This window comes from Molothrus aeneus, chromosome 1 (genome assembly GCF_037042795.1).
Source record: "Molothrus aeneus isolate 106 chromosome 1, BPBGC_Maene_1.0, whole genome shotgun sequence".
Lineage (NCBI taxonomy): Eukaryota > Metazoa > Chordata > Aves > Passeriformes > Icteridae > Molothrus > Molothrus aeneus.
Window position 1 is genome coordinate 83552299 of NC_089646.1, and position 12602 is coordinate 83564900.

Consider the following 12602-nt stretch of genomic DNA (forward strand, 5'->3'; position numbering starts at 1 on the left):
GCTTCTCTGAGGGAAGGAGTGCCTGAAATAAATCTCCTGGTACAGTCTTATTATTTCTGTTCTTAAAAAAAGTCCAACTTACCCTCAGAGACCTAATTTTGTTCTATAGGACAAACTTTTAGGAAGTAGTAAACAGTTTCTGTTTCAAAAAACTTGCATTCTAAGCTCCTGATCTTTCCAATGCCTACTTGCTTAGCTTTTTTTTTTAATCCATGAGATTATACACATGCATAAAGCTATGCCTAAACTTTTGTCATATGAGAGCAAAGATAAAGGTAGGATGTGAGAAAGGAAGTATTTTTTATCCACATCTTGAGGATGAGGAACTGAAGCACAGCAAAAAATTAGATCCTCATCCTCCACAGAGTGTAAATGTGCTTAATTCTTAAGCATGAGTAATTTCCATCAGGTTTGACATGCCCTCCGGACTGAAGAGTTAGGTCTGGGTTTCAGTTACTGTCTCTGCCACCGATTTTAAGTAAGTTATTTAAGTTCTGCTGCGGCGGTTAAATTCAAGTGCACAAAAAGCGCGGGACGCGTTTTGCACGGGATGGGAAAGACTAGGTTGAAGTAAAGAAGGATGATCTGACCCCTTTGCTCGGGAGGTGGATGCCTGCAGCTGACGGTCTGTGACTCTGGGCCCTATCGCTGTGCCTGGTAGCTGCCTGCCGTGTGGGGACACCCGAGTCCCGGCACCGCATGAGTCCGGCCCCGGGAGCCTCCGTGGGGCGGCGCGGAGCTCGGCCCCTCTCCCGCGCTTCCAGCTGCGCGCAGCCGGCGGGGCGCCCCGGGAACAGGTAAGCAGGTGAATGTCCCTCCGTCCCGAGGGCCGCCGCTCGCCCCCCGCCGTCCCGAGCCCCGGCGGGGCGGGGGCGCCGCGGGCGCGGAGCGGGCGGCGGCCGCGCGGGGCGGAGGGCGGGAGGCGAGCGGGAGCGGCGGGGGAGGGACCGGGCGCGGAGCCGCCGCCCGCGGGGCAGCGCCGGCACATGGAGCGGCGCCAGCCGCCGCCACAGCTGCCGCCCGCCCCGGCCCCGGCATAGCAGGTACCGCGGGGCGGGGGGTCCCGGGCGGGCACCGGCTCCAGCCCCCGGGGCGAGCGGGGCGTCAGCCCCGGGCGGCTGCGGGGCGCGGGCGAGGAGGGGCCGCGCGGAGCCTGTGCTGCCGCCGAGAAGTTGCCGGGCTCGTTAAGTGGGAGACTGCGGAGCCCGGTCATCCCATCCCATCCAATCCCATCCCATCTCTTTCTCTCCCTTCTCCCCGTCCCACACGCTTTTTTTTTTTTTTTTTTGTTTGTTTGTTTGTTTTTTTTTTAATTTGAAAACATTGAGCCGAACATACAGCTCGGGTGTAATCCAGGCGTTTTAGAGTGCTTTCTTAAAATTTCAGAGATGAGTAGCCATGAGGAGCTGGCCGAGATGGGGTATTCATTGATTCAAATGCGGATTGATCTGCGTTCTTGAGTCAGCTACAGCACTTAGGTTCAGTCTAAGCCCGCGTTCCGAGTGCTTGCGCCTGTAGTTTGCAGAGGGGAGGCAGATACGGAGGTCGTAAAAACTATTAGGAAATTGTAAAATTATCAGCCCCAGTGCGCTTGAGGGGAACGGCATTAGAGAAGTTGCTGACTTCCGAACAGCGGTGGCACCAGAAGTTTTCCTCCTTGCCATAGAGCCTGTCACAGCTGGAGGGTTTTTTTCACCCTGCTCCGCAAAGTTACCCTCTCTGTGAAGGGACGGTTTCGCTCTCCTGTCGTTGCTAAAGAAGATGCACTTAGTTAGAAACTGTGTGTGTGAAGAAATGAGTTCCCACTGCAGCAGTCGGTTCTAAGGAAACTTTTAATTTTGTGCTTCAAGAAACCTGATTACTTCTTGGATTGCTTTTCTACCTTGGTTTAGAAGGTATGGTAACACTGCCAGACATTGTACAAAGCATTCTGCTTCCAAAATTGTTAAAAGTTAATAATACTGTGTCAGAAAATTTTGTAGTGTATGATTGCAAATTATCTCAAAAAAGCGATGTTTTGTGGGATGCAAGAATTTTTAGACCTGTATGGCCACTGGCTTAAAGTATTGAAATTGTTGTAGAAGAATATAATGTTATTTCTTTTTACTTTTTCTTGCTATCTTTTTCCTTTTCTTTTCTTTTTTTTCCTTTCACTTAGTGCAAGAGGTATTTTCAAGGACTTTGTGTAGAGATTAGAATTTAGGATTTAGAGCTTCTTGACTACGCATTTTTCTTTCCGATATCTGGATGCTACCAAGCTTACATCGATATGCATTTACTGTCCAGATGTCCAAACCTTACCCAAATTAAATAAACCAGGAATATAATCCTGGGTATATTTTGTGCATTCACATTAATAACCCATTTTCTAGACTTTAATAGTTTAGTTTTAAAATTCGAAGCTGTGTCATTGTGAGGTCCAAATCCTTTAAAAGACACGCTTTGTTATTTTCAGTTGACTGCTCACATCAGTTATAACTTACGCACTCTGCAGTACCATGGAGTATGACTTGCTGTTAAACGTTATAAATTATCATTGAAATGTAAAGAAAAAGCATATTGATGTGTTGCATTTAGAAGTAAGTACTAAAATTCCTTTCAAATACTTGGAAATACTTTATCTGAATCAGCTAAGCAGGGGCATATTCTGAGTGGCTTGTGGCACTGCTCTCTCACCTCCTAGTGAATTGCTTAGTTTAAGGTGTTTGAAGCCTTAGTGAAATAGAAAAATGAAGTATGCAATGCCTTTAGCTTCTGAATTTTTCAAACAAAATTTTTGCACTTAGGTAACTTTATTTATTCTTTGTTCTCTTCGTTACTGAGGGAAAATGTAAGTCCAAAAAGTGCTAATGGATTTGACTATGTTACCATGAAAATTCCCTGTTCATGGGTTAATATAACAGCTGATACAGTAGTTGATACTATGTCTCTTTTCTAAAAGGTTTAATTGCTCCCTTGCATAGACTTCTTTCTAACATTGGCATGGTCTGCTTTGATTTTAACTCATGTTGGTCAAAAAACTGAATAAAAACCACAAGATATACTGCTTAGAGTGCATTATGTGCCCACCTCCTCAATCCTTAGCAAAACTCTACCAAGTTTTAGTTACATGGCTGTATACCTTACTTCTTTGTCAAAGCCTTTGAAACTGAAGCCTGAAGAGATGAGAAACCAAGTGCCATGTGCAAGACCAAAGACTCTTAAAACAGTTCATGTCCTTCTGATAGCTGTCTGTAGCAGAACTGCGGGGGGGAAGTGTCCGAAATACTGCAGAGCTCTGCACTTTATGTAGTTCATGTTTCTATTATCCCAGACGTGCTTCCAACCTTAAAGATTTTCTCACAAATTTTAGTATTGGTGACTACCCAGGTGCTCTTTTCCATATTTTTCTTTGGGGTTTTTTATTTGAGTTTTTTTTTTTTCTGGAGTAAAGTAGGTGAAACTCAGAACATTATATACTGCAAGTTTATGAAAAAATATAAATAGAAATTATATCCCTAATTATATGGTAAATTTAAGATAAAAACCAAGGAGAAATCAGGTTTACCCACTGAGTGAGAAGACTGACCAGACTAAAGTCAATATAAGTCCAGTGCTGGACATTCCCAGAATTCAGGACTTCAAACCTAGTGCACTGATCCTTGCAAGAGTCCTCTACCTACTGGATATGGCTTCAAGGGGAAATGACAGAAACACAGAAGCATAATATGAAATTGTACTGACTGTCCTGATTGAGTCAGGAAGGAGTGATGGACTCTAGTATTTGAAGAGTAATCACTATTGTCTCTGGGCCAATGTAAAGATGGGAAGACAAGGGCAGAGGACTCTTTGCCCTTTATGCTCCCAGTAACTGGAGAAGCTTAGACACTAATCCTATGTGCATCCTTTATCCTAGCTGAGTATTTCTCAGGGTGGCTACTTAACTAAAAGTGAGAAAAGTGCCTTGGCATGTTTTTAGTAGGTCTCAAACTCCTGAGTTGCATTAGAGAGATAAGCTTGTCATATACCTCAGACTTTCCATCCCAGCTCCCAGCTGCTAGTACTCCCTCCAGGAATGATCTGGTCGCTTGCTCCCTTTTATAAACATGAACAACACCTTTGTCATTTGTGTTGCATTCAGCGTACTATTTAAAAATGCAATAGTATCCATCTCAGCATTACTGTAGCAGTTTTCCTTTCCCTTGTGGACCTTAATACCAAAAACCTGGTCTGCTTGCCGCTTCCACTGCATAGCAATGCAGAAATGTAACTGGATAACCAATCCATGGAGTTTTACAGCAATGCAAAACTTCTTTCTCATCATTAAAATTGGATAACTCCAAAATGAAGCCAAAAACATTTCCAGACATATTTTATTTGAGCTAAGGTACTCCTTATATTAACACCACAATTTTGCAGAAAACAAGGAAATGGGTCCAGTCTGTATTTCAGCAACAAAAAGCAAGGGCATAATGAATTGTATGCTGTTCTGGCAGATCATTTTTGGAAATGTTCTCTTAAAAAGTCCAGAAGATATCGAAAGTCATGGATTGCAGCCTAATTGTGTGGCTCTATGTCAGGAAAAACTTCCATTGAAGGCTTGTGGGACTTTTTTTTCCTGTTTTATGTGCAAGAAAAGCTGGATCCATAGTAATTTTTGTTTTTTGGTCAAGATTCACATATGTATTTCATTACATTTTGATCAGTCATTACTTTCTACTATTATTAAAAGTAATAGAATTAGACCAAAAATCATAGTAAAATAGTAGAATTTAGTGTAGCAATAATGGAATCTTTGGAAAATGTTGTCATCCTTATGAGAGTAGAGCAGGATGCACTGCTGGCTCCCCTGGAATTCCCCTCCCAAGTGACAAACACCACTTTTCTAACACATATAAAATTACTCAGAAAGAAAGAACACTGGGAATACATTATGCCAGTTGAGAAGTGGAAGATAAGGACTCTCATTGGTGTTTTCTGGGACTATAATTCTTTGGAAAGCTTTTTTAAATTCTTGCAACTCAATGCAAGAGTCAAAAGAGGAAAGACCTATTCTTCACAGGTATTATTTCTGTAATCCAAAGATTAATTTTGCTCCCCCCACCCGACACTGGAGTGGCAAAAGTGTTTAGAGATGAGTGTGAATGCCATATGAGGCAAGGTTGACTGCCTCAGTCTTGTCAGCTTTATAGCATTTTTTTAAACAGGAGGCTACTTTAAATACCTTCCACTCATCCAAAGTGGCTGCAGGAGTTTTCTCTCTCCAGTAGCTATCCAGCAAAGTGGACTGACTTCAGCTGGAAAACTCCCTTCTTCCAAGGTCAACTGTGGCTTTTTGTCCCTTTATCAATCTATACATAAACCTGACTACAACTCAACAAAAGTTTTGTTTGCTCCCTAAATTTAAAAAGAATTATGGTATGTTGCAATCATCTTTATTAAAACCATGACAACTTCTGCCTACCCTTCTCCTTCAGAACAGATTCATCCATGCTTTAAGTGGTGAGCAAGAAGAGAGCAAGGGGTTTTTGCACTAAGCAGTTTACCACCAACATTGTGGTGGCTGCAAAAGTAGGTCCTAGCTCTGAAAAGATACATGCATGTTCTCAGCTTTGTTTTGTACCATTGGAAATTCTTGGGGATAGAACCATGCAGGTTTGGGAGTTTCATGGCACACTCATGCTTCCTGTATAAATGCTTCCAAAGGCCATTCAGACTGCAAGTTTGGATGAGTATTCACACTGAAATCATCGTATTTTTTAGGCCATGGGAACTGTCCACCTCTCTTGCTTATTTTGCTTATTTCATGTGAAATATTTACATTTCTTCTTCTGATTCCACTTGCTCTAGCTTTCCCAGTGAAAGAGAAACTTGCTCTGTAAGAGAGATCAGATTCCCCGCTGAATTGTTTCATTTTTCTGTTTGTTTCAACTCACTGAGAATAGCAGAGCAATTGCAGTATAAAGCTGTAATTGACCATAGTGGATTGGACCCAAATGTTTGCCAAAGCAGAGTCAGTCAACTAAAATATATAGTATGGAGGAACTTGCTAATTTGCTTTAATTTTAGGAGTTATTTTTAGGAGTTATTTAAGGGTAAAAAAAAACAAAAAAACCCACACCAATCTCTAATATGCTTATTCAGGCTGGTAATGTCCTTTAATAATCTGTAACATCCTGAACAGTTTGAAGGGAAATTAGGAAGCAACTCTGTGATCATGAAGCAGAGTTACTGAAACCTTCTATAATTCGGACAAATTGACTACTGATATTATGTAGGGTATACTCGGCAATAACAATTCTCGGCATGAAGAGGTGCTTTTATGTTCTCTCTATTGCATATTTAGATACACTGTGGTGAGGACATCCTATACTTTTTAAATCAGATAAATAGATATATACAAAAAGTACAGCTCTTCGTCTGCTGTTTGCCTCCCCTTGAGTGAGAGCTCTGGAAGAATATCTAAGAGCTCTATTTGGCCACTTGAGAATATGCTGTGTTCTTAGATTGAGTGCCTTAATTTACACCCCTCACCTTTTATAGTCGGTTTATTTATAAAATGTAAGTGTGTGCGTTTTCTTTGTCCTGGTGAATTTATTCCACTTTTCTGCTTGATTTTTAGTGAATAAAGGTGACAGGGTTTAATGAGTTAATAAAACTTGCCCTTAATTAGGAAAATTACCTTAATATTTTTCTCATATTGTGGAAACAATTTATAATTACTCTGGTTGCAATTCAAAAACTTGAAGGAAGAACATTTTTTCATATTTGCAATGATATCAAGTCCAGTAATTTGCACATAAAGTCAATAAAAGAATGGATTTTTTATTATCTCCTTTAGCAATGAATTGTTACATGAATATAGCTCAAGCAGAGAAAATGCTAAGGGAAGCACATATGGAACACACATATATGATACAAGATGCACTTTTTATCATTTGTCAGTGATTTGAAAAAAGAATTCCCAAAGAACTGAGAATTATGTAGGATCTTTGAGACAACTTTTTTTACACCCTCACAATTGTTCCCTTACACGGAAATTAATTTTACATGTGCCAGACATTTAAATGTTTCACATCTGCACTGTTAGCAGAGTTCTTTTCTTAATCTTGTGTGTTGAATTACAGTGCTTCCTTCATTTTGCAGACAGGAGCTCTCCATTGAAATTTCACTGTATGCTCATAATTGTATTGTCAATTCGTGTAGTTAACCAGCATTTACACTAGGCAGGAATAGAGAAATGACTGAATAAACTAAACATCTCCCTTGACTATGTAGAAAATGCTGAATACAGAATTAGTGCAGAGGGAAAGAAATTGATCCACTTAGTTTTAATCTTTGTTTTAATGCAGTCTTTTAAAAGACCTGGAGGTATTTGTTTTGGTTTTTTGAATAAAAATGGAAGGACGTTGAAGTGCTCGTTACGACTCTTGGTTTTCAGAAAGGACCACCCCTCACCTTGGTAGTTATTATTTACACTGAGCTGTGTGATGAGGCGGAAATTAAAAATAGAATTAAAGTGGTTCTAAAGTAGAGTCATTCACAGAGATTGTGAAGTGTAGCATATTAAATTACAATAATAAAGCTAATTATCAGCTGCTAGCTGAGATATTGAATGCTTTTAATTAAAATGAGTTTGTAGAATTTTAGCAGTTTTCTTCAAGTATTTGAAGATTGGTTATACAATACAGATTACCTTCTTTCCATGTTTAACAGTCTTCCTGTTGCATGTTTAACCATATTTAGCACATTTGTACATGAAGTTATAAGCCTGTTTATATATATATATACATATATTAGCTCTTTGGTTTAAAATGAAGCTAAACGTTAAATCCTTTTACAAAAGTGTCTTTATTCACCTCTTCTCTTGGTTGTTGCCCTATATTCCATGACTTTCATGGATACAAGAGCCTTGGTTCCAGTAGGTTGAGACCCTCTGGTGCAATTAGAACTGCAGCTGTACTATCTTTCTGCAAGCAGATGCAGCTCCCAGCTTAAACCCGAAAAGATCGATGAGACATATATGATGATACCACTCCTAACCTGTTTTTAATGTGCAAATTCTCCTGTCAGGTATTTAAAGGGCTATAGGAGTTTTTGTGTTTTTCAGGCTGCAACCTCCTTTTCTTTTATTAATTTATTTATTAAACTTATCTTTATGTGTCTTGGGTGGTTGCATCTAGGACCCATTTTAGGAGCTTCAATTTAGGTTTTAAAGTGGATTGGGGTTTTATGGTTTTGGTTGTTGGTTTGGAGTTTTAGTTTGCTAAAGGTGAAGCCTGTGTGGTGAGTAGCCAATGAGATCTGTCAGAGACCACAGACACAAGACGTGCTCACACACCAGCACTCCATCAGAGCCAGCTGCTCCAGTGACCAATGTGTGCAGTCCCTTTCCTGCCATGGGACTGCTTACAGAAGTGGGGGTTGCACAGCTGGGCCTTTCCTCAAGGTGGCTGTGGAAGTAACTCTTGGGTTTGCCTCTTTGCTTGTTTTTCACACTTAACCAAGAGTTGTCACCACTGAGGAATGCATGTTCCCCTCACTTTTTATATTTGCAAAAGCACCTGCAGAGCACCAGGTCCCTTGTAGAAAGTTTATTTCCCCTCCCCTCAAGACTTTGTGAGTGCTTATTTTCTGCTTTGAGGTTTCAGGGAAGTGTACCTGCCTCTGCGGGCCACACTCAAGACAGAAGTGTTCCTTCGGGCACCTTTCTCTCTGCTCAGCATGGCTACACCTAAGAATTGTCAGGAACCATGCAGCTGGATGTGCTGTACGTTTGTGGAGTCCTTGCAGCACCAGAGGTAGAGCTCTCTGTAGATGGAAGGACAGCTCTGAGTTTTGGTGCGCTGGTGTAAGACCAAAGTGGCTCCACAAATATCAGCACTTGTGATTTCTCTTCCTTACCATGAGGTTCCATTGTGCTGAGTGTGGGGCACATCTCGTCCCAGTCAGTACATAGGTAGCTCGGGAAACACAGAAGAGAAAAAGGATAGCTAGTCTTTGGCATTGGATTGGGTCATTCCATTGAATTGCATCACTGGCCCAGTCTTGGGATCATTCAATATCCTAAGAGAACAGGATTGTAGAAGGACTGACATGCTTACACATGCTTTATATCAATTGATGAAGTCTTGTATAAATGCTAAGCATTCATTTTCTTGACAAGGAGGTTTACTTTTGAATTTGCTGGGAGACAAAAAAAACAAACCAAGATTTGCCAATAATTAATTTGCTGTATTCTGAAAGATTAAAAAAATCTTGATCTTACAACGACTTCTTGTTTACACCTAATTCTAAAAGGTCCTAAACCTACTTCTGTTTGTAATTTACATTAGGTATAAATGGAACAGTACTTCCAGTGATTCATGGAGTGTATTTGGATAAATTATTAAGACATGGCATAAGTTATATTGTAGAGAAAGTTGCAAGGAGGGAAATTCATGACACATAAATTTTCTTCAGGACAAATGCTGACTAACTTTTATCTAAAATCATGGCCACTTAGATGCTTCCTTATTTAAAACAAAATCAACAGAATGTTTCAGAAGGGTTGTGTGTTGATTATCAAGTAATTTAAAGTTGCAATATTTTGATTCTTTTTCCAAAGGATTGTAGTAGCTTCATCTCTGAATCTGGTATTCATAGTCTGAAGAAGAAAGCATACAGGTTAGAGTTCTTTATCTGAATAGCCTTGAAAAAATATTTTTATCGATTTTGACAGGAATTTTATCTATTTGTAGGTCTTGCAATAAGGGGCCAAACTTTGAAGCTATTTGTATTCCTAAATAGAAGAATTATCTATTATCACCTAGGTGCTAATCCCTTTCCTGCTGTAAATGAGAGTGAGACAGGATCAGCATTTGAAAGCAAGATTGTTTCAGTCGGGTGCCCACCCAGCTTTTGATTTCTAACTTCTCTTAAATTAGCTGAAAATGTAAAGAAATGTGACTGCATTGAAGACAATGAAGCCATACACACTAGTATATGCTAGTGACAAATTTGATTCATGGGGAAAACTTAAACAGTGAAAAATTAAAAAACATCTCTTTCGTGCCGAACCAAAACAGACTATAATTTTAGGGTTTTATGTCAGAAACATTTCCAAAACATTGTTCTTTTAGATAAATCATTATAAAGGTTTATTGATTTACAAATTGATTACAAATAGATGCTTCAGTGCAAATTCTCATATTTGTACATAAGATCTCTTATTTTCTAGAGTGGGACAATTCTTGCTTCTGCTGATTCTAGAGCAGAGGAAAGGGAGAAAAATCAGGGCATGGTTTCCTATTCATAGATTTACCGTACCAAAGGCAAAAGGGTAAATTCTACTCTTAGCACATAAAATTTAGCCCAAGATCTGTTATGCTCAAGTCTGGTGGGACTTTTAACAGACAAAGGGCCAAAACCTACACATGGCCAATTGCAGAACTGAGATGGGGTGCCAGATGTCCTGTCATATATTCTTTGCTGATACAGGGCCTAAGTTGAAGTTAGCTGGGATTTCATTTGTATTTACCCTTCCTCTGGGAGGGATTTAAAAACTCTTGAGGATTTTCTAAAGGTTTTTTTTTTCTGCTTTTATCAATTTGTGTAGTGTTTGCGGATCTTAATCTACGTTTAGGAACCGTGCATAATTATTCTAAGTAATTATTGGGAAGAAAAAAATATCTTTCCATCATCACTTTTCCACTAGCTCTATTTCCTCTCAATGTTCCATGCCTGTGAAATGGATCAGCTTTGCCGAGTGTCTTAAAATCACCTAATTCAAGCCTAAACCCTGATGTGAGATCTGAGGGTGTGTGTTTCGGGACAGGCAGTCATCCAACCTCAAAGAAAGCAAGCTAAGACTATTCCATTAAAAAAAACAACAAAACAAAACCCCACAACAAAATGTACTCCAGTTTATTTTCATTAAAAACCCAAGCAAACAAACCAAATAAGCAAAAAAAATCAGCCCTGTAGTTTAGCTCTTCATTTAAGAAATCAGGAAATGGGACTTCTCCATTGGGAAGTGTTTTCCAACAGAGTTCTGCTTGATGACAGCGAGAGACAGGAAGTACAGCTGACAAGTGTGTGGCTTAAGTTGCAGAAATACTGAGTGTAAGGCTTGCCCAGACAAAAGCAGATAAATTCAGGAATACAAAACTAGGAGAAACTTTCTTCTTTACACCTCCTCCCCTTGGCACTCCCAGTCCTGCTGAAGCCCCAGGAACAGCAAGAGGGCAGGTGCAGTTGGAATAAAGTGCCGTTCCAGAGTGTGACCCCTTTCTTGTGGGTGGGTGTGACCCTTTTTGTGGGTATATTCTTGAAGTGGATTTTTTGCTTGGTTAGGGTTCACTATACTCTGGAAAAATGTGAAGCAATTAACTGATTAATAGTAGCTAGGTGACCCTAGAAAGCAGTAGTAAAATGCATTCCCATTTCTTTTTTCTTCCTTTGTGTTCAGTCATACTTGCAGGAGAAGGCACTTGTACCTAACCACCTGCCATAAATTCACCATGCTTCCAGTAACTGAGCAGGCTATAATTATAGGGTTTTCCCTCCTGCAAGAGAAGCTACTTTTCCCACTGACTACTTTAATAAAAATGGTCCTATTGAAAGCTCTTCAGTCCCATAGGAACTGACTCAAATTGTTAAGTGGAAGGTGGTTTTTTGCATTTTGCATAGCTGTAGTAATTTCTGAGGACTATATATAGACGTTAAACAAATTGCTTGTCTGGAATTAAAGTTTAGGTGCAGAATAAAGCAAGACAGAGCATTATTGGACATTAAGCAGTGTTACGGTACAGGTGCAACAGCCGGAATGCTCTGTAAGAATACCCAATGTTTTTTGCAAATTGCATAGACTATAATCTGTTCAACATCCTATCCATCTGCAGCCCTGCAGCCTACACACTCTCTTTTTGCAATTCTAGTATGGGCCTGGTGAGGAAAGACAGGATTTGTAAGTTGGAAGGTGGAGGGCAGCAATATATTGGATATGAGATGTACTGTTGACGTACAGAAGCAAGAGAGTAGACCATAAGATTTATGAAATTATTAAACACAATAATAGCTGTTACTTTCCCACTGCAAATTTTTGGAGAGCAGGTTGAAGATCTTGTTTTAGGAAAAGAATAATCATGGAAATTGGGCTAAAAAAGGTTAGGATAAAGTTGAACCCTTTCCCAGGAACTTGAACTACATCCTCCTCTCCTTCCATCCTTCAAGAAAATGCTTGTTTAATTCCAGGAAGCAGGCTTGACAGTGCAAGCATCTGAGTTACAAGGTACAGGCAGCAAAGAAGAGCTTCTCTGCTTGATAGGATCTGGAGCCAGCTGCAGCAGGTGAAGATGTGACCTAACATTGCATGGATGAACAAAGAGTGTGTAGGCTGTTTGCCCCCTCCCCACCTGAGGCTACCTCAGCTGCCCATGCCATACTTCAAGGTGGGGACCAAGTTGTGATGGGACTACCTGCTCCAGCAGCACATCTGTTATCCAAGGGGCTACCAGCTGTCTGTAGCCAGCCCTCGAGCCTTGAGACCTGCAGGGTCCCCTTCTGATTGAGAACCTGAGTTTTGTTTCTACCCCACTAACTCTCCACACACTTCTCCCTGGTGCTTGTGGTCACTGGTCGCT

The 12602-nt window shown here is 40.4% G+C and overlaps 1 protein-coding gene across 2 annotated transcripts in view; it reads left to right on the forward strand.

Moving 5' to 3' along the window:
- The first annotated feature begins 460 nt into the window (after nucleotides 1-460).
- Nucleotides 461-12602, forward strand: part of IKZF1 (IKAROS family zinc finger 1) — a 66457-nt gene continuing 54315 nt past the window's right edge. Inside the window, exon 1 of one of the 2 annotated variants that reach the window (XM_066545863.1) lies at nucleotides 461-478. The gene's annotated coding sequence lies outside the window, so the exon portion shown is untranslated. Of the gene's footprint in view, nucleotides 479-690; nucleotides 798-12602 lie in introns of those variants that run through there. The other variant, XM_066545856.1, reaches the window with a different exon arrangement.